Source organism: Triturus cristatus, chromosome 5_1, assembly GCF_964204655.1.
Source record: "Triturus cristatus chromosome 5_1, aTriCri1.1, whole genome shotgun sequence".
NCBI classification, from domain to species: Eukaryota; Metazoa; Chordata; class Amphibia; order Caudata; family Salamandridae; genus Triturus; species Triturus cristatus.
Window position 1 is genome coordinate 643,857,123 of NC_140587.1, and position 22,863 is coordinate 643,879,985.

The window sequence follows — 22,863 nt, forward strand, 5'->3', positions numbered from 1 at the left end:
GTTGTCCATTTCTCTGCTTATGCGGATGCAGTTGCAGCCCAAAACTGTCCTTCTGCACACAGTGATGCAGTTGCAGTCAACCTTGGGACAAAGAACAATACATTACAACTTCAATTAAAATCAGCATAAAAGGAAGAGAAGAAACATCTAGGTGGAGCATTTGTTGTGTTAGAGGAAAGAAATAGAAGTGAGAGCAATTCAGGAGGGGGGCGGGAAGGAGAAAAGGAAAGGGTCGGTTTGCTGGGACAAGATGAACAGAGGAGGAAAATAGTGGGAATCAAGAGGAAAACAGGTTATAGTTATAGTTTAAACAGGTAGATTTTTACTTTTTTGAGGAATTGATGGAGGTCTTCAAGAAGGCGGAGGCCTTCTGGTAGGTAGTTCCAGAATCATGAAGCTGCACTATAGAAGTAATGGGATATTAACCTCTTGGTGTCATGTCTGAAATTTCTTTGCTCTTGAGACTTTTAAATCGTTTTACATACTCATCATCATAAGAATTTTGCTGAGTCCTGGGCTCTATCCGACCCAGAAGGCTGCACTGCCAAATTCAGGTGCTGCTGTGCATACTGCCCCCTATGACTGTGAAGCTGGGGCTTCAGCTTCATCAAAGCCATGAGAATGAATGTGTTTCCCACATCAATCATACAGTCCAGACAACTGTGAACAAATACAGGTAAACTGCATGCTAAGCCTGCTCAGAGAGACAAGAAATTGGGGTGTGCAGGTGAACCTAACACACCCACCTCAGACTATCTAGGAAAGAAACAATAAGAGATCTTGAACTGAGTTGCTCCTCGAAACAGTGAGCACTTTGAGCCATCTAAACCTGAATGTAGACTTGAAGAATCCCACAGAAGAGGAGGGATGCTACTATTGGAAAACCGGACCCTAGCAGGAGGGTCGATAACTGGGAAGGAGCGCTGTTGAGCCTCACTGTTAGATTGTACCTTTGGTAACCTTGTACAATGCGCCTATTGAAATGTGTAGCATTTAGTTCTGCTGTGACATTAAAATACTGTATTTTTCCGTAAATGATAAGCATTGCTGTTGAGCATTATAATATTGTGTTGTTAGTTGATTGCTCAGTTCAGAGGTCTTGCTCACCCTTGTTACCCTGAGGGTCAAGGGCATAAATGATTGTACTTGGCCTAGTTTGCAGACCCATTGCAGACCCATAGTAGGACAGAACCCAGGAAACCAGTGGCAACAAACTCAACCACCATAGTTGGGGGCCTTATAGACCTTGTCAGCCCTGTGGCCGCCCAATTTGGGCTGAACAATGCCTTGCCCAGGCAAATACGTTGTGTGATTCTATGCTTACAAAAAATGCATTTCCAGATAGTATACCCGAACTTAATTCATTTTTTAAAGGTTATTCTGCCAAGAATGGGGAATAAAAGGGCAACCCAGTTTGATCGAGATCCCTATTCTCAAACCACTAGTGGCCCCTGCCTTTCATGTACCATCTTCTAAATCAGATCGATATTTACAAAATCAACCCAGATGCTCATGTGGCCTGACAATGAAACAGAAAGAAAATTATTATTAGAGAAAGTGTTCATTGATTTACTGAATTGCCCATGCAATAATGAATTGTCCATGCAATTCTACGTCCACAGCAGAACATTATTCTCATGAATGCAGTTATTAAATTAGATAGCTTGAGAAAATCGAATGATATTTCAGGCGATTTGCAAGTCACCATATAATGGTGGTGTTCGGTTCTGTATATAGGAATTGTGATCTGTAAATAATTACTTTACTTTAAAAGGCAGTATTGAAAAATTCATGTGATCACCTGGAGAACAACATTCCCCCTGTTGGCTTTCCCTGAAGATTTAGAAGCTGTCCAAATATCATGGCAAAGATGTTTACGGTTTTTGCCAATTTCTACTTCATAGAAGAAATTTAGGCAGGACATTTATGTTCATACATTTAGTGGAAAATACTCTTTGCTCGGAATTCACTGCACCGAAGTTTACAACAGTGATGTCTACATATATATCTTATGTCCATTCCTTTTTTCATCTTCTCATCTGTGATGTGTGCGAAACAAAAGTAGGATAAGGGGTGGAATGTGAGGTCTCCTTTTATCTTTAGGTAACTGGAATCAACAGTATTCCACCTAGATATCCTGTAAAAAATAACATGGGGCTAAAATATCGAAGCCTAAATACATAGGGGCAGATTTATGAGGCCCGTTGCGCCATTGGATCGTCACTTTTTGTGACGTTCCGTGGCGCAGAAGCCTGTGTGATATTTATCAGGCAGCACTGAGCCACTTTTTTTGGCTTTATGCTGCCTCATAAATATCAGTCCCTTTAACGCAGTGTTCTGCGTTAAAGGGGCGTGCAATGGGTGTTGCTGGGGGCGTTCCCAGCAACATCCATGGCCTTTTGACACTGCCCCAGACTTACGAGAAATCGTAAATCTGAGGCAGCGCCAAAAGCTTACGCCTCCCCTGGGGAGGCGTAAGGGGGGCGCAACGGGGAGAAATATCTTTATTTCTCCTCGTTTTTCCTTTTTCTATGTGTGCTGCATTCTGAAGCACCCATACAAAGAGGAAAAACCTCTTGTGATTATTTTTGTACAGGAAGGTTTCCCTTCCTGTACAAAAATATTCATCCCCGCAACGCAGGCACCCTTGCACCATGGTGCAGAGGTGCCTGCGTTGGCGCAGGCAGCCCATTGTGCGCCGGCGCAGGGGAAAAGGACAAGAATGCGCCGCATTTCATAGATACGGCGCATCCCTGCCCTTTTCTTTTGCCGTAGGGAAGCGCAGCAGGAAGGCCTGCTGCGCTTCCCTACGGCAAAACCTCATAAATGAGGCCCATAGAACCAAAATATAGAGGTAAATATATAGGTGAATATAGGTTTACTATACTTAACTCCACATCTACTTACCTTGATGTAGATGTGGATGTCAGTATGGTACATCTATGCTTTACTTGCATGAACTTACCTTCATTATATTTTGGTTCTCCATAGTTAGTCCACAATATTTTGACGCCAGGATATTAATTAATCGATATTCTGACGTGCTATATTTACAGATACAAATGTGCAACTGCTGTAAAATGCAGTGTATTTTCATTAAACGCCGTGATAAGTCACGAGCAGAGAAATAATGTGAGGTACAATATAAAGTATATATACTGGCTAATTTCTTTACTGGCACAACTAAAATAGAAAAGGGTTAGTATGCACAATTGTTACTTTGTAAGAGTGGCTAGAGGTGTTGACATTGCACTATCCAATTGGAGGGGTGTTTGAGCATATCGAACGTGATTAAATGGGAAACATTCCTGATAGATTTGTTTTAGACTGTACCCCTGATTTTAGGCGGATTTCTCACATTTGTGTTAAACTTACATCATTGCTCCTGGGTTCACCTTATTTCTCAAGCAATTCCAGAACAAAAAGTATAGAAGTGTCATTATGAGATTGGTAGCAAATGTCTTAGATAGAGAAACTGTGAATGATAAACTAAACAGCAGGTGTAATAACAGTAACCTTATACCCTCTAAAATGAACGCAAACTATGCTTAAGCACAATAATTGACAGTTGACAAAAATTAAACACATACTCAGAGGAATAAGTTAACCAGTAATATAGTTTTACTGATATTCATTCATATGACAATTATTGAGAGAATGCGTAAGATGTGAAGTGAGGTAGTGCTCAGTAAAGCTGAACATTTGATACACACTCAACAAATGGTTTAGAATATTATACTTATAAGGGGTTCAGACTGGTGTTTAAGACAATAAAGGCCAAAACATTAAGCTTTTTGAGAGGGTGGCACAGTCTGTCAGTCTCACTACGCTACTAAGTAGCTGGCAAGTTTCAACCTGTAGTTGTGCATGGAACCACTGGTCATCATCAAGACAGACATAACATGATGAGCAATTACAAAGCTAAAAACAAAGTCTAAACTCCAAAAAAGAAAGGAGTCAATAGAAAAATGTCCCTTGGATTTTGGTCACTAAAGTTGTGATAAAAAATAAGTATGCAAATTATTTGGAAGCTGTGAAACAAAGCCCAAATTCCCTTTTTAACTTGTAGGAATAAATAGGATTGGTAAAAAGTATTTTCAACCTTCTTGTAGAAATATCAGAAATTAATACAACTACAATGGATGGTACTGTAGCGTCCTCCCCAGTTCGGGAGCATGCAAATGAACATGCCACTCATGGAGCCTTGTAGCAGACTTCTTTGTTCCTCAGCTTAGGATCACACACTGCTCACTCATTATGTCATAACTGTTAATAACCATACCTTAACACCGTCCAGCAAGTTTAGTAATTCCTCTGTTGAGTTCGCTCAGAACCGCAAAGGTCCTAAGGCACCTCGTCTCACAACACTACATCTACCCCTTCGTTAAATTAAAAGTATAAACAAAAATCACATCATATCTCTTTAATAAGTCGTTGAGGTGCTCGCACTAGTCGGACAGATCAAGTGGTATGAGGTGTTTAAGATGCACTCTGATTGTGCAGCTATGGCACAGGTTCTGTTGCTTAATCTGGACTGTTAGGCCGGGTCGCTTCATTCATAATGGCAGGCGCTTGCAAACGTCGAGGTAGGTGTTTAAAGTGTGACGAGTCCCGTGTGATGGACTTTCTGGGACGATGCACCGTCGCCATGTGTCCTTGGCATGTCACAACCCTTAGCGGATCAACAGAGAATTGAGTGTCTGTTTTCCGCTTTTATTATTGCTTGACCAGAACCCAGTCACATTCATCGAAGACTGTTTCCTGTGTTTGTCGATGCTTATGTTTTCTTTGTGCTCTTTCAAGAAGTCTGTGACACAAACCATATCAGCATTCAGGGATCGATCTACTGTCCACTGTGGAGTTTGGTTCCAATGGCTCTCCCAAATGGCAAGGTGGCAGGACTCTCACCTGTTGTGGAGTGATGAGTTGAAAGATAGGAGAGCTTGACACAGGGCCTGGTTTAACTCAATTCCCTCCATCAGTGCTAGCTGAATTACCATTTCGATGGTACCCATGAATCGTTCCAAAATATCATTGGCTTGGGGCCACAGAGGTACTCTTCTGATGCATGCCATTTAGTCTGACTAGAAACTCCTTGAATTCTTTTCTGTTGAACGGCAGACCATTGTCAGATTTGAGAATGGCGGGGACACCCCACGCTGCAAAGATATCATCCAGCCGCTCGATTACCTTATCATGGGTTGTTGATGATAGTTCCTCTACTAAAGGAAAGCGTGAATACTCATCAATGACTACCATGAGATGATGTCCATTTCCGAAAGGTCCGAAGAACTCAACTACAACTCTTTCGTAAGCATGTGGAAGAAGATCAGACATTGTCAATGGATGCTGAGTCAGTTTGGGGGAAAGGCAGTTGCAAATATGGCACTATTTTAGTTGTCCCTCAACTCTCTCATCTAGGCACGGAAATTACACTTGGTCTCTTAGGGCTCTTTTGGTGACTACAACACCACGATGTCCTTCATGAGCTAGCTCAATGACTTGCTGTCTTACGCTCTCAGATATGATGATTCTTGAGCATCTCAATACAGCACCTTCTCTGGTAACAGACAGTTCATCCTGTCCATTTTTGACATTTTTTAATTCAACATCGGCAACAAAATGTTGAGTATTCTTCTTCCACAATTGACCTGAAATTATGTCTTTGACGATAAGCATGTTCTTATCGGCATTAGTAGCAGGAATAATCTGTTCAATGCTGTAGTGCTGGATCTCACAATCAAAATAATGTATTCCTCAGCCATTTTGGATGTCGAACTGTGACAATGCGACAGTACTCATAAAAAGTAATCAGCAGGGTTCTGATCTTTACCCATCTTGAGTACAATTTCATATTTGTACTCTTGCAGTCACAACCCCCAGGTCTCAAAGCGAAGGGGCATCTTGGCTTTTGGGTTTTCAAAAATAGAGAGCAGTGCTTGGTGGTCTGTAATGATAATGAAAGCTTTTCTGTATAGAAACACATGAATATGTTTTCAGGCCCACAGTACAGCCAGACTTTTCTTCTCCGGCTGAGAATATGCACATTATGTGTTAGACAGGCTTCAACTGGCATAGGCCACAATGTGTCTCTGAGCATTGGCTTGACCATTATATTGAGCAAGGATTGCCCCCAGCCCCACCAGGCTCTTATTTACCGAGATTTCAGTATGTAAGTTGGGGTCAAAATAGGCCATCTCGGTTGTATTCTCAATTGCATGGTTTTATTCTTTTGGAGCTTTGATCACATTCAGCAGACTGGAAAGGGACATTTCATTATGTCAAGTCTATCAATGTCGCACTCACAGTATCAAAGTCACGAATGTATCTTGAGCAATAACTGGCCATGCCTAAGAAGGATTGCAGCATGGTGACATCATGTGGGGGGCAAGTAGTTGACAGTGCTTGCAATTTATCTGGGTCAGGAGTCGTTCCCCCATCAGAGAATAAGTTCCCAAAGAATTTAAGTTTGGACTTGTGAAACTCACACTTTGCTTCATTCAGAGTGAGACATGCATCAGCAATTAAGTGGCACACTTGTGTGAAAGCCTTGTCATGCTTCTTTGCACCGTGCCAAAAACCAATATGTCATCACTGTAATTAAAAGCATGCATGATAGGTTGAATTATTCAACGTATAACATCCTGAAATATTTCTGCAGCTGACGACACTCCAAAACTCAACCTTATGTCTCTGAACAAACCAAAGTGAGGTGTAAAAGTAGTGATGGTCCTACAGTGCTGTTAAAAACCCGAGTTGATGGTATCCCTTTTTCAGGTCAAGACGAGAGAAGACTTTGGAACCGTTCAGTTGCATGATCATGTCACCTATGTGTGAACCAGAATGTCTTTCTATCACGACTGCTTTGTTGGCCTAGCATATATCAACACATATGCGCATGGCACCTCCACGGTCCTTTCTTGGCACCACCACCATGGGCTAGACCAGTGGCATAGGACCGGAGGAGCGCTCAATAATGTCATGCTTCAACAGCGTTTCTACTCCTTTCTCAACAGCTTTTTGCAAGGGAAAAGCAACCCCTACAGTGCCGCTGGGCAACAGGGCGAATGTTCTTATTAACATGAAGTTTCACTTTAATTGCCTCGAGCCTTCCTAAGCCTTGAAACAATGATGGGAACTGGCTCACAATTTTAGATTAATTGTGGAGGGTGTAATTGAGAAATATCAGTCCCATGTTAGCAGCAGTAGCAAAACTGAGTAGGCATGCACTGGACCAAGTTCCTTGAAGAACATGAATTGGGGCTTCGGCTGATACTGCTTTATATTGCGTTGTCACTGTGAATGACCTTTGACACTGCAAGGGTTTGGAAGCAGGCCACATGTATACTTTCATGTTTGATGTGTTGAGGCGTGTCACAGGAGACAAGCTATTGAAATTTTCGACTGGCATGAGGTTAATTGACGCACCACTATATATGATAAAAGTTATGGGGCAGCTGTTGACCTTTATTGTAATCTTGGGTCAGTGTCCAAATGAATTCCAAGTTTTCTCTGCTGGTTTGCCATTGGTTTTTGTTCTTCTTTGCAGGCAGTCAAACCTACATGTGCCTGTCGTTCCTTGGTTGATACCATCATCTCACATTCATCTTCTTCATTGGCACTTTATAATTACATTATAGAGCCTTTGTAGGATGAACTTGACGACAATAGACTTTGCCTGGTTTCTACTTGGCATATCTGATGTTGCTTTTTGGCCTGGTGGATGTGGGGGGAATGCTTCTGGAAACTTCTGGCATCCATTTTCTCTTCTTGCTGTGACCTATCTGGTATCTCTTTTGCTTTGCAAACCGTTATGAAGTGTTTTTCTTTCCCACAAACATTTCACGTCTGTTCTTTGGCTGGACATTTGCCTGCATGGGTGAATGAAAACCCACATCGGAAACACACATTTTTCTTCTGTGGAAACATTGACTTGCGTGAGTCTAGCTTGTGCTTGCTTTTCATGACCAACGAAGATTCATTTTTCCCTGTTCCAGCTTCCATATAAGCAGTTTGTCGATCTGCTCTTTCATCAGCCCCACTGAGGTAGCTAGGCCTTAGGCCACCCGTGGCGGCCTCTACATTTGCCGCCCCCGGCGGCCGAATCTTGGGGCGGGGGGAGGTACTGACAATTCCTGCGGCTGCCACCCTGTGGCGGTCGCAAGTAAGGGTGGGGGGGCACCAGTGCCACCTCCCAAATTCCTGCTGCCTGGGGCAGACCACCCCCCCGCTGCCCCTCTTGCTACGCCACTGATTGGCCCTTGCAGCCATTAGTATTTTCTATAAACTGAGCATCTCTCTCAACATGCATCTTTTGAACGAGTCTGAAAGACAGCCATCAATGACTCTGAGGCATATGACTTCTTTATCATTAAATTCACTAAACACACAGTCTTTGATAAGCACATCAAGTCTCTCAACAAACTCATCCATTGTTTAACCAGCTTGCTGTCTTGCTTGATTAAAAATTTGCCTTTCATAGTTGACATTCAGCATTGGATGAAACTTGGTTCCCAATGCTTCTTTGATATGACTGAACGCTATTGCATCACTCTGTGAGATTTTCTTCAGCACTTCATTTACTCTATCACCAGCAAGGTTCTTTAAATAGTTAATGATTTTCTTCTCATCTACTTCATCTATGGCATCTATGAAGTCATCAAACGTCTAGATCCATGCAGTCCACTTGGTGCTAATATTCTGCTTCTTGGCGGTCTTGAATGGCGGTGGGGGTTTTAGGAACGTGGCTTCATCGTACTTCGTGCTCCCTTCTGCAGCCATTGAAAATATTCGCTATTCGGATTGCTCTGGATGCCACTTGCCTCTCACACAGGCTTGGGTCATCACACCCTATTCGAGGTCATGTGGCACTTCCCTTTCTCATGCTGTTAAGTACTTTGTATTTTTGGACAGGTTATCACTGCTTTTAGCATTTGCGTTGCATGGATAACGGCTCTGTGTTATGATGTGGCACAGTATCTCTCTTTGGCCATATCAGTGCTTTTCTGACGGACTTTTGAATATGCTTCTTTGTAGGGCCTTCAATTTCTTCAAAGGCCGTGTCCGGGCTGAAGCGGGGCTTGAACTCCGCACACACCAACTTCATGGGGGCTCATGTGGCACACACAATCAGTTTTCTGTATCATTGCAAATTCTCAGAGAATGGACTTGTTTCTTCAGGGCACATATACCACCCTAGTTGCTAGTTGTAGCATCCTACCCAGCCCGGCAGAATGCAAATGAACATGCCACACACAGAGCTCTGTAACGGACGTCTTTATTTCTCAGCATACGATCACACACTGCCCACTCATTATGTCACAACTGTTAATGTCACACCTCCCAGCAAGTTATGTAATTTCTTAGTTGAGTCTGCCCAGAACAGCAAGGGTCCTAGTGCACATAGTCTCACGACACTACGGGTACAAAAAATAGTTTTGAGTGCATGCACTGTACAGAAAGGCTTACCAGAGCAATTAGATATAGAGAGGGCCAATATTAGTACACAAAACTACATCCAGACGTATGGTAATATGCAAAGTAATTACTGTGCCATGGTTACCAAGGAAGTATACAATTGTGTCATAATTGAGAAGTTCACTTGAAGCTAAAAGTTGAAGCTGTGAGCATCATCTGAGTGATATAGAAAGGTCACAATAAGGCAAACAAAAGCATATAGGTAGTGCATTAGTATTCTCACCAGTACTTTGTACTTTCATCATTGATATATAATTTACCCTCCTTTTACAATTAGGGCCGTATTTATGGATAAGTCACGCAGTGCAGTGCACTGCAGTGCAGCAAGTCACCCTGCTGCACCGCACTGCGTGACAAGAAAAGGACACGAATGCACAGTATTTAAGTCAATATGGTGCACTCCTGCCTTTACACTGCGCTGGTGGCCTTTTGAATGCCTAGCGCCAATGCAGGCAGCCTTCATCATGGTACAAGGGCGCCTGTGTTGTAAGGAGGATTGTTTTTGTGCAGAAGCAGAACACATAGAGAAAGGAGAAAATGAGGAGAAATAAATATATTTCCCTTTGTTACTCATCACCTGGGGAGGCGTAGGTTTTTGGCGACCTGTCAGGTCTACTTCTTCTAATAAATCTGGGAATGTGTCAAAATCATTGAATGTTGCATGGGGACACCCAGGCAACACCCATGGAATGCCACCCTGGTGCAGAGTAATGGAATGCAGTGATTTGCACTGAGTTGCTTTACTCGATATTTATGAAGACGCTTGGGGCCACGCAAGGTGGCCATGCCTGGTCTCATAAATCTCATTTTTGAGTCGCTCTTGCACCACGTTGTGTGGTGCAAAAGCGACGCAAAGGGGCTCGTAAATATGCCCTTTAGTCATCAGGAACTTAATGCTATCCCATCCAGACATAGAAGGCTTCATTCTCTCCCCCAGACCAACCAAACAGATAAGGGGTTTATTGTCTGACTCAGCACCTTCATATTCACCACATCCACCACCCACTTTCATGCTTTCAGAAATGTCAAATACAACCACTCACTTCTGCATGATATCATGTCATTTGAATAACTTGACTTGAATATCCAGCCATTTCCTGCACTCACACCAAATTACAGAGATGACATCTGTGGTGGATTAATTGTTCTGTCCATCAGTTGACATGATCCTTTTACCAGCATAACATTAGAAGCTTGTATTGTAATTACTTTCCCCGGCTTAGCATTAAAAACCACTTCTAATAAACAATCCCATCATTCTCCCACTTGATTACTGATGTTTAGTTTAGATATTATATTATAACTTTTGCTGGTGTTCCCTGTTTAAGCGAGGGGACACCTACTACATTGGTTGATTTTGTTTTGGGGGGGGGGAGTTTTTAAAGTGGGAAAGCACTTCAGGACATGTTTCACATGTGTAAATGTGGGCTTACTACAATTCTATATGTGGAATTGTTTATGCATGTGAGTACTCCCTAAGAATCTGCAACAATCTTAGGTTCCTTGATGTACTCATGGAATTCATTATGAATTTCTAAAATTTGGAAATGTACTCAAAATGCAGGCATTACCCTATGAGACTGAATTTCAATTTTTATTTTGGTGAATCGGGTTCTTTGATGGCAGTTAAAAGCTGATCATTTTTTTGTGTTATACACAAACCTTAGAAATGATGGATTAGACTTGTTTTACTCAAATGAAGGCAACTGAAAAAGACTTAAACATTTTGGGGCATATTTACAAGCCCCTATCACTACCAGGGCATCACTATTTTCTGATGCTCCGGTGGCGTAGCACTATTTTCAATATTAACAAGGTGGTGCTAAGCCACTTAGCATGGCTGAACGCACCTTGTAAATATGCTACTTTCCGCCACAGTCCTCTGTGGCAAAGGGGCATGCAATGGCTGTTGCTGTGGGCGTTCCACTGCAACACACATTGCTTTTTGGTGCTGCCTCAGATTTACAAGGAGGTGTAAATCTGAGCAGCGTCAAAACCAATGCCATGCAAGAGCAGGTGTTATAATGGCGCACAAGGGGAGATGCTTTTATTTCTCCTCATTTTTGCTTTTTCTATGTGTGCTGCCTTCTGCAGCACACATAGAAAGAGCAAAAAGCCATTAATGATTATTTATGTGCAGGAAGGTGTCCCTTCCTGCACATAAACAATCATTAAATAATGAAACATTGCTACTTCTTTGTGTGCTGCAGAATACAGCACACATAAAAGTAACAAATAGCCATTATGGATTGTTTATGTGCAGCACATAAACAATCCATAATGGCTATTTGTTACTTCTATACATACTTAATTATGGATTGTTATGGATTGTTATGTTCCAGCACATAAACAATAATTCCTGCAATGAGGCATGTGAGAAGGTGGCCTGATATATGCTGTCCACTAGTTATAGCAGGCACCTTGTATCATTCCAAACAACCCCTTATGGTGATAGGTTAAAGACAACCTTTATTGAAAGCTATCCTAGTGGTAGCTATGGAGAGCAGCCTTCAGGCTAAGTCAGCCTAAGTCTTGAAGGAATGTAAAGCAGCTTGTTTTACCAGTCTATAATCTCTTGAATGATCAAATGAAAGGACAACCACACCAGGTATATATTTAAAATATATGTATTTAGGTTAACACACACCCCTCTAGTCTCTTTATGAGACTGGAGTTCGAAGTATTTAAGTTACAAGATAGCAATCTTCAGTAAAAGCACAAATACAGGTTTGGGCCCTAGGGGCGTACCAAACCATATACCAAAAAAGTGGTATAAGAACCACGACTGCAACAGGCACTAGGCCTATTGCCTCTAGAATCACTGGGACCCCAAGGAACCACCCAAGGTAGTGACACAGGGGACCCACGGGGACTGTATGCAGTGTGTAAACACAACCGCGGGTTCCTATTATCTTCTATGGGCAATGTCGCGGTTGGAAATTTAAAGATTAGGGGCACTGCTTATTGAGTCAGGACCAAACCCTTTTGGACTTAAGAAGTTCTAGGGCTAGCACCCATGAGAGCACCGGAGTACTCGAGTTACCTCACCCAGGGAAGCCGGGTGCATAGGTTTTTTTTGGTGTCGGGTCGCGTCGTTGATTTCAATGGGAGCCTGCAAAGAACTGCTGCTGCCGTGAAGAGGAGAAGTGTCCGTGGAGATCCAAGGCTGGATCTAGGATGGAAGGAACCTGAAAGCATAGGGTACAGAGACTGGGTCACTTGCCAGTGACCTAGGGCAGGATTGACCAATGCCCACAGATGTTGGGTGCTTCAGGTGAGTTGATGGGTGTCTTGACTCTTCAGCCACAAGGTCCAGGAGTTGGCAATGAGTCCATGAGCCGGATTCGAGCTGTGCCACGAAGTCTGTCGAGTGCTGCGGTGTCGGCGACCAGAATGGACCCCACAAGCCTTGGCAACGGCAAGTCACTGGAATTTAGAGAAAGGACTGCGGTGCAGACCAGCAAGGTCTGAGGGACTCACCCAGTGAGGGTAAGTCGGGGCATGTCTGGAGCAACCAGGTAAGCCCAATCAGAAAAGGAGTCGCCTTCGTGGGGACCTGCTAGCTAATGGGCTAGTGATCGCAAAGGAGCCTCGAGCGGTCGCACTTGAAGCCGGCCCACGGGTCACTCGTGGAGTGGGAGCCAACAATCTTTGGTGGAGGCATTGCTCAAGGCTGGGGCTACTCGGAGCCCAAAGTACAACTTCAAAGAGGACCAGGAAGATAGTGTTGCTGCAAAAGTTCACGGTGTCCGGGGTCACTGTTCCACATCACCCACGATAGCCACGGGCCTCAGCTTTGCTGTGGACTCAGGGTAGCCTTGGCGAAGTCTGGAAATCAACCTCTGGGGATGCAGAGACTTCGGCGTCCAGCAGGAGCTTCAGAATTGCAGACCAGTCAGTTGCTTCTTTGGAGCCTGCCAAGCAGGGGAGTCACTCTTTGACCCCAAGGGAGATTTCTTCAGTCTTCTAGTCAGGATAGAACGTCAAAGGTCCAGGATGTACGTTGCAGAGTTTCGTCCAGGGTAATCTAGAGTCCTAGGGACTGGATTCCTATAGTTATACTTAGGGGTTGGACTAACTCTAAGGTCCCACCTAGGGGTGAGCCAGGAAAGAGGGGTTGTTACACCCATTTCCTTTGTCCAGGTTCCGCCAGAGCAGGGGCAGGTAGCCCCTGCAACCGGTTTGAACTGGAGTATGCACAGGGACACCAAGTGTGCCCCCAGTGGAGGACTTCAAAGAACTAGAGAGTGCTCCCGCCCAGCCCCAATACACATCAGCCTGTCTGGGGAGGTGGGGACATCGCCCCTCGACAGGAAACCTATTGTCCAGGCCTCCCCTGCGGAGTTTCGGTCAGCAGCAGGAGGCCAGACCCATGTCTGTGGCAGAGGCATCCATTTTGTGATGCCAGGGCTCAGGAAAGTCCTACCGGGTTTAGCCAGTGTGAACATGTCTCTCCCTCTAGAAGGGTGGCATGCTACCCCCGCCGCCAGAATTGGGGGGGGGGGGGTTAGTATTCCAAAGCGTTTGACACCAAACATGACATGTTTTGATGCAGCCATCCCAAAGTTAGCATTTACCGCGAGGTTATAATGCACTTAAGAGTATATGATATGGCTGTATCACAGAACAGCCATAAGGAAGTATTTCCGAAAGCTGCAGAGGGGTCAGCTCAGGCTTGGGCACCCTCTCACACAAAACCAAGCACTCTGCCTTCAGGATTGTCAAGGCCTGCCATAGGAGTGGCTTATAGGTTTATATGTGTCTGTATAAGGTAGTGATATAGGTAGCCTATACCACAGTAAGGGGTGCAAGCACACCCTTACCCAGGCTGCAGTAGCAGACCTGTGGTGCCATTTTGGAGTGCTTCCCAGGGGTGGCATAATACATGCTTCAGCCCCTGGTAGGCCTCTGAGGTACCTATGCCCTAGGTACATAGTATACCGTATACTAGGGGCTTATAAGGCACTCCAGAATCCAATTAGATATGTACCTAATGTACATGGAAACCATTTTAGAGAGGAAGCAGCTAGGCTGCGGTCATGATTAGCAGGGCCACAGACAGATTAAGGTAAAAAAAACTGTGAAACACCGGCAAAAAGTGGGGGTACCCATGTGAAGCAGCTCCTACTCTCCTGCAAGGCACTATAGTGCAAGGGTGCCAGTGTTGGCGCTAGGCAGCTAATTTTAGCACCAGCACTAGGAAAAACACAGAGGTGAGTCATATTGTAGTAAATATGGTGAATCCCTGCATTTTGAGCGGCACTGCAGGATTTGGCGCAGCTCCACGCTCTGACATTTTCTAGTAAATATACCCCTTAGAATCTAGATAAGCTTTACCATTTTGCAGGCTTATTTGAGGTTTTGGCAGTGTAAAGTAGGAATCCTATAAAACCACATGCACTTTAAAAAAAAATGTTATTATAGATTTCATTATAAACACAAGAGAAGATTACAGTACAAATAGAATCAGAGACGGTGAAAAAGCATCTAGGAACATTCAAATCTCTACTCTCCTTTTGTCTAGTGCTTCCCACCGCTTCAATACACCCCTGCAACCCTCCTACAAAAACTTCCCTAAACTGACTGTCCCACCTCCCACCACCACCCCACGCCTTTCCTGGCCTCAGTGATGGGTTTGGTGCTCGCTCTCCCTCCAGGTTACAATTGCACAGTCATTAACACCATTGGGATGTGGGAGCAACACAGTTTGTTAAAGTTTGAAAAAAGAGAGAACACCAAGCCCCTGAAAAGCTATTATAACCACAGAGGAAATCTGATATCAATATAGCAATATATACCCCCAACTGAGCCACGGTTAGAGAGCCTTAGAGATGTTACAGAGTCAGTCCTCTAGACATACTGAGTGCAAGTTGGAAGAGAAAAGAGAAATACACCCCCAGCAAAAACCCAAGTTGATCATCATTCTATTATATCACAAGCCTTCAGGTTGTTTTTACAAATTCATCAATGTACTCCTTGGCTTTGACCTCGAACAAAACAACCCAGTCCAATTCTTTAAGATAATCTTGAGCCAAGCCGGGTATATCAAGCATGCTTCAGATCCCTTTTCCTGACATGGCTTAAGCAGTTGCCTTATTCTGCACCTTCTCTTCATATTTGCGTGAAAGAAATCTGGCCAAGTGAGAAGAAGGTGTCCTTCAGAGCTTTGTCTGGCATCAGGGGGTGCTTTCTCGAAATTGGCTTGTCTTAGCCAAAAGTTGTCAAAATAAATAATAGTAGCTCTAGGTCTAGCCATTCCATCTCCCTGTTGCCTAATCTGTTTTTAACATGAGGGGAAAGTGGTGTACTCTTTGTATTTCCTGATCCCAGTTCCAAGATGATAGCTCAGGGAAGGCACCTTTAAACAGTTTAGGCACAAACACACTTTTATCATTGCCTTCAATCCCTTCTTCCATACCCAAAACTCACAAATTGTTTCACCTCTGTCTGTTCTCAAAGTCCTCGCGTTTCCAATGGATATCTGAGAATTGGGATACTTGGACTTTTACCTGACCTTTCAGCTCACCAAGGGCTGACTCTAGGCTCAACGTCCCATTTTCAATAACAGTATTCCTCTCTCCAAACTCAGTTTAAGCTTGGGACACCTTTCTTATTGCACCCAGCAGTTTTTTAATAGCCAAAGTGCCCCTCCGCCCATCCATTCGGGTTTCTTCTTGATGCTGCCTGATAGAGCTGTAGATTAATTTCAATGTAGGCTCCTCCGTCATGGCGAGCAGAGCCTTTGCCTCTGCAGCAGGCAGAGGGGTTTGTTGCTGATTGCGTGATTGCACACAGATAGATCTGCCGTGTAGCAGAATAATTCCATTTTAGGTTGTGGCTCTAGACTTGCTATAATGTCTCCAGTTGTTCTCTGGTTTTTATTTTTATGGCTCCTATGACGTTTTGCATGCCTAATCGTGGAGCTCAGATCATCAGATAAGTTATTCAAGCAACTGTCCGGATCTGATGTGAAGGTGGCCTCTACAGAATCTTCCAAGCTGGAGGCATCCGAGCCATCAGTCAGCGAGTAAAATGTATCCCCCAGATCGAGGGATTCTTCTAGCCCCAAGTACCCTCAAGCCCTGTCTTCCTGATATCATTGCTTCTTGGCTACTACAGATGCTTTTCCTTGGACACTAAGACCAGCTGAGCACAATGCCTTATCGGTGTTTATATCTGGGCCCTTAACTATACTGCTTGAATACTGGTTTACATCAGCAGCCTCCCCAAGACTAGTTACAGGCATCACTGAGGGTAAACTGGGGGAGCCCTGTACCATTATACCATTGTACCAGTATAACAGCAGGAGAGTCTGCAAACTCCCCGCTCTTCACCTGCAGGTAGGGGCGTACAATGGGGTGATCACTAGCTACTCCTTTACCCTAAACATTTTTGGCAACCGCGCTCCCCACACTCGTATTATAAGCTACATTCTCACTGACATTGGGGGCAACCTGCATGCCATCGGTTTGCCAGGCCGGAAAATCTGTCTGGGGGTCCCCTTGTTAACATCACATGCTGTGGTAGCACTTAGTGGGCAAGTGGAGGAATCAGAGCTTATCTTTCCAGATACCTCAGTCCCGGCAGTTGATGATATGCCAGTGGAAACCACGCCGTCCTCTTGAACTCCCTGCAGTTCCTGCACACCTGCAAGTGAGTTTGTTCCTTTAGCTGCCATCAGATAGCCTAATATAAAAGACTGGGGCCCAGGTCCGGGGGCCGGTGTAATTCCATCTGAAATGTTGCCCTCTTTAGGCTCCTTCCCAGATTGCAAGGGCTCCCTGCCATTCAAACTTGCTTTTCTCGCATTGCCCGCATTTTTGTCCGACTTTCCCACCGAGTGGATATGCTGACCCAGTGACACGTTGAGGTGCCGTAGTGTTCTCTCGCAGCCATTTGCGAGAGAGCCGTTGGGGTTTAGGCGGCATGCCTTTTACCGACGCTCGCTCCTTGCAACATTCAGAACATCTGGACATGTGCGGCTTGTTGCACCATAATCCACTCATCGGTCGTTAGACTGCCCAAACAGTTGCAGCTACAAAGGCTGATTGGGTTCCGGTGCCGCAACAGACCCATAGCCACATCTCTGGGCATACAACACATGCTCATCCCTGATCCCACGGGAGTTCTGTAGGTGTGTGCAGGGCTGTAAGTGGGCCGGGTCTCACAGGTGCTGAGCACCAGCAGTTTTTTAAAGGGGGCCTAGAAACGGGTCTCTATGGGGCTCTGTTTTGTGACCGGCGGTCTGTGTTTTTTCCGGACTGTAGTGACAGCAGGCACATCGATGTGCGCATGCTCACTCTGCTCCCTTCTCACTAGTGGAGGTTATGGCCATGCCAGGTGAGCACTGTAGGGGATGGGAAATCCTTTAAAGAGAGTCATTTTCTCTTTGGATTTCCCTTTTTTTTTAAACTCAGGATCAGCAACATTGTTGTGGTGACACCAGGGCTTTAAGTGGAAGCTTTTTCAATATTATATACAAGCCATAGTTGCTGCTTATTTATCTTATGCAACTAAGAACCATTAACAAAGTCAATAGTCCTGACTTGTTGTAGGTATGATGTTACTTGTTGTATCATATATCTGGATGCAATGACAGAAACAGCAAAATACAAGTCGGGAGGCGCACTATGCTAAGCACAAATTTTGAGCTTACGTGTATTTAGGCAACGCCCTTAATTGTATTGGCCACGCCCCTTTGAGAGACCCCCCCAGTTTTTGTATTCCAACTTAAAGCCCTGGATGTGCGTCTCATGACGATCGGAGTGAACCTGGTGAGGAGAGACACCAAGGGGCATATTATCAAGAAACGCCGTTAAAATGATCGCAGCTTTAGCGGCAGAAAACTGCCGCTAAAGCGGCGATAATGGGCTTGATAATATGCCCTTGAGAATTCCAATAGAAGCCCATGTTCTGCTGTCAACATGGTCTTCTATTGGAATTCTCACGGGCATATTATCAAGCCCATTATCGCCGATTTACTGCCGCTAGAGCGGCGATAATTTTAACGCCGTGCTTGATAATATGCTCCCAAGTGCGTCTGCTTAAACGGTCGCCATCTTGCTACCAGGACCACATGTACTTATGTAGATTTTGCACGAGTTAGAACATCCTCTGGAGTAAATGATGTGAAAATGCGGAAAAGAGCATTTTAATTTTGGGGGGAAATTAACTGATTTTATTTGCTTATGTGTTAAATTTTTAGGATCTTACTTTGGATGAGTGCTTCTTAAAGTATTGCTTTCTGTGTATAAAAGAGCGCCTTCATTGAAATACTTCTTCCATAGAGCATGCAAATTAATAATTCATTAAGCACCACGGATGCAACGACTTCCACATCCTGCATTCTGACGTTCGCTTCTACCTATCTGAAAAATCCAAATGAAAAATTGTCCCACATGAATTATTCTGCATCACATCCCGCTTCACATATTTTTATGTTTTTTGCACATGATGCAAAACTTTCCTGTCCCTGTACAAGCCCAGTATGTTGTGCATACGTTAATTTCCTGAAGGGCATTAATACGTGTTTGTTAGTACATTATACTGAATTATTTTTCTTCCAAACTCTTCAAAATTCATTTCTGTGCCTTGGTACTTCCGCAAAGAATTCCATTAACATCAATATCGTATAAGTAACGTATTAGTATCGAAGCGAAGAAATTAAACTAATCTCACTATATCGTCACAAGCATGTGCGCACGCATTTAGGCAGGAATATAAACATAATTACTTTTCGGGCGAGAACCATCCCATTACCTAATATTTTATTTATCTCGCAGTTTTTACTTTTACTTTTTCTGTGTCAGTCATCTGTTAATTCTGTATATTTAATTACTATATTTATCGTTAAAACATTTAGTTAAAACCAAGTCCTGACTCAAAAACAATTACAGGACATTCTACAACAAACATTTTAGACAATACAAGGACTCAATATAAAATGGGGAAAAGCAGTAACCTAGCAACATTTAATCGATCAAGGGACAGACATCAGCAAAGAAAAATATATATATGTAGAAAGAAAATGAGATACAAGACTATGAAAATGTGCTTCCAAATGTGGTGTATATTTTTTAACAATGGCGTATGAATATTTTCTTACAGCCCCTTCACATTCAAGGTTGTCTGGGAATGTTCATGGGGCCATTCCTCCTTTCAATTAATATTGTGGCGGCCCCTGAAAAAATGTGTGCCCAGCATGGGAGAGCATAAGAGTTCATAGTTTTCCTTCCTGTCCATCTCCTGCAGTATGCTCTAATTCACTGTGCAGCAGGGCATGTCTGAATCACTTTGCACCATGTATATGCCACATAAATAATAGAAAAACTAGCATCACCAACGATAGTACTTCTTTTATGGCTATCAACCTATAGAAATAATAAATTGACTATTTAATTCAATGCAAAATATTTCCTTCTAGTATGTCTTTACTCTGATAGGCATAATAGAAGACTATGATACAGTGTACATATAGTCATTATATTGTGGGAAGCAAAATGCTGTGATGAGCGTGGGATTACTGCTCCACAGTAGGAGGAAGAAAGACAATGCACAACTGTGTCAGGGTCTTCCCTCCCATATAGAACCGTTAAAAAGAAACATAGTACACTGCCCTATAGAGGCATGGCTTCCCAGACAGAATATGTAGGAATAGTAATAATTAGTAGTATACCAAAAGTTTAGAGGGTCCAGTCTGAAAGAAATCACCTAAAAAAGTGGGTGATTTGGGATTCCAAAGAACCCTTTTGCCAGGTCTATTTAAGCTGGTTGTGAAAATGAACAAGGGCTGGATAAAGAATAGGCCTACCCCCATTGGCCGCAGTAAACATAGCTTGAGAAGATAGCTTTTATGGTCAAAATCTTAGTTTGGCAGTATACTCACCTTCCACTCATGCCTTGCAGTTTACCTGCCTGAGATCTGCAACTTCTCTAATACACAAGTGGAACATCCAAGGACAAGCATCTTGACAGTATTGAAGCAGACTTTGAAATGGGTACTGGAAGGTAAAGGTGATGAAAACAAATAAATGTAGGTTTAATTTAGTGATGATAGAGATGGACAGCGCTTCCCAGTCAAGTGCATCTATGAGAGAGGACAGTGAAGAACAATGATCGCCATTCAAATCGCATTTCAATCATTCGAATGTCAGTGAAATATTGGTTGGACGGTGCAAGAATTTGATTTATCCTTTTGTACAAAAAGAGCAGGAAAAGACAAGACTTCAATTAAGCTGTCCAGTTGTAATGTGGCTGTACGCCAAGAAGAAACCCCAAGGATGGTGTTGAAAAGACATAAGATGAAGACTACTAGGAACTAACAGAGCAGAAACATGGCAAAAGAACAAGGGGTGAAGAAAAGCAACTCCGCTTTAGTAGGATTTAATTTTAAGAAGTCCATGGCTATCTAGTCCTCAAATACACTGGAACTCTTCTTCAGGTGATAGTTAGTCATCAACAGTAACACTAAACGATAATTGAGTGTCCTCAGAATGCTTGTGGATTTAGATGCCCATGCAAGCGAGCAGATGCTTGCGGCGCCATAAAAATATTAAAGACTAGGGAACGGTGTTTGGACCCTTGAACAATGTAGATAATAGGAAGAAACGACCAGAGGAGAATGGAAGAAAACAAATCTAATGGCAACTCGTCTAACCACGAACTGATAAGATTTCAGCTTGAGCTCAATGGTTGAAAGTATCAACCACTGAAAGCAAGACAAACTATTGGAAAACCTCCCTACTCATGGTGGCATCAGCTACATGAAGGATTAGCCGGTTAGCACTGAATCCAAGAAAGAACACAGAATAATGACAGAGTAGGGAGAGCTGTGAAATATATGATGAAAGTTGGTGAAATGCACATCTCTTAAGGTGTTGACCCAAGAAGGTGGGTCTATAATTTAACAGATATTAGCAAGTTAGATGGGGCCACGGTACAGCTTTTTGAAGAGTAGAAAGGCGTGTCTCCTTTTATATGATCAGGATCATATCAATACAAAATAGACCCATTTAAATCTGGCAAGCAGAAAAGTCAGATCACCACAGAGAATGTTGTGCTCTTAAGGTCTGGAACTGAACCTTCAACCCAGGACGCAGCTCTGTGGAATGAACGAAGACAGGAAATCATTGTTCTGCAACCAGGGACAAATCTGTCCAAGATGGAACATTCTGTTGTCTTTTGCCAAAATGCAGGACTAGACTAGAAATCTTCATCGCATTTGGTCACAAATAAAGGTGATATTGATAGATCAAAATGTATTACCATCACACAATTGACCATGGAAGACGTTGATGACAGAACGAAACAAGAGGTTTGCACATTGCTGAAATACTTTACAAAATTCGTCTAGATGATTTGTTGCTGCAAAATTATGACTGTTCAAATATTCAATTTTTGACTGATTTAATATTTTGAAACTATCATGTGTGACAATATGGAGTTTTTCACCACCTTGTTTCACATGAGGGTTTATGTTGTAATGGTGGGATGAACCACAGAGAAGTGGACCTAACTTCCACATGCAGTTTTGTAAAAGGGTCAATTTCATCTTCAATAGAAAGTGATGGAAAAGTCTCATCCTTTGCTGTGAGTTTCACATCTAGAGCGGCTTAAAGAAAAAAGGCTTACGTGCATCGGTTTACGTGTTAACATAATAGTGAAAACTTGCTTGAAAGACCAACCAAAGGAGATCTGTAAGGTGTAACTGAATAAGGTCAGAAAAGTGTGAATGTAGGAGTAGTAAATAACACTTTGTTAAGACCAGTAAACAACAAGTGGGGATCACGCCTGAGCTAAGGGAACCTTTGTGAATATTACATTAGATATTTCCCATGGAGTTGGCTTGATGATTATGAATGTATCCTAAAAAAAGAAAAGCATGAACTAGTTTAAGTAGTTGACTTTCCATCTGCCCTTGGGGCAGAATAGAGTCCCAATGTAGAGGAGAGTTCTCCACGACGGCATCTTGTTTTGCTACAGATGGAGATAATTTGGAAAGAAAATCTCTAGTGACAAGCCCATCAAGTGTCATCAGGTCCAGCTTTAGGGCAGTGCGACTGGTGCAGCCAGACTGGGTGCTGACCTGGAGAGGGTGGGGGGGGCTGACCTCAGGGGGTGTACTGTGCTTAGCAGTAACTTGTGATTTTTAAAAAACCTGCTGCAGAGTTACTTTTGCGTTCAGTTTTCAGGCACCATTAAAAATGTCAAGATAACCTTTGTGATAATGTTCCTGCCAGAGAGCGAGCAGAGTTTCATCTAGGGCCAGTTTTCACTTGCCATAAAGTAGCGCAGAGGGTTAATATGCCTGCTGCAAAGAACTCTTACTGTGCAGATCACAGATCTGTATTTTATGTGGAAAGCCGAGTGCAAAGCTGCTTTTGCCAC